This window comes from Pempheris klunzingeri, chromosome 13, assembly GCF_042242105.1.
Source record: "Pempheris klunzingeri isolate RE-2024b chromosome 13, fPemKlu1.hap1, whole genome shotgun sequence".
Taxonomy (NCBI): Eukaryota; Metazoa; Chordata; class Actinopteri; order Acropomatiformes; family Pempheridae; genus Pempheris; species Pempheris klunzingeri.
The window spans coordinates 17,482,750-17,483,227 of record NC_092024.1 but is presented as its reverse complement, the minus strand read 5'-3'; positions in this window follow the sequence as shown (position 1 = coordinate 17,483,227).

The window sequence follows — 478 nt, the reverse complement described above, 5'->3', positions numbered from 1 at the left end:
ATAAATCTTATAATCTCTTGTAAAGTCAACGTTGTTATATCCATGACTACATAATAGATTTTTCATTCATTCACTATTGCCATTGTGGGATACGCAGGTAAGGTAACACCACACAGACACACAGACAGATAGTCACACACACGAGCAGACAGACAGATAGTCACACACGAGCAGACAGACTGAGACAGACAGACGGACATACAGACACACACACACACACACACACACACACAGATAGACAGTCGATCAATCAATCTTTATTTATATAGCGCCAATTCACAACAGCATTATCTCAAGACGCTTTACATAAAGAGCAGGTCTAGATCAAACTCTTTAATTAGAGAGAGACCCAACGATTCACAGACAGACAGACACAGATGATTGAATTGAATTGAATCGAAGACCCCTTCAACTTCAATTTGTGCTGGTCTTTGACCAGCACAAATTGAAGTTGAAGACACAGACACACACTTACTCA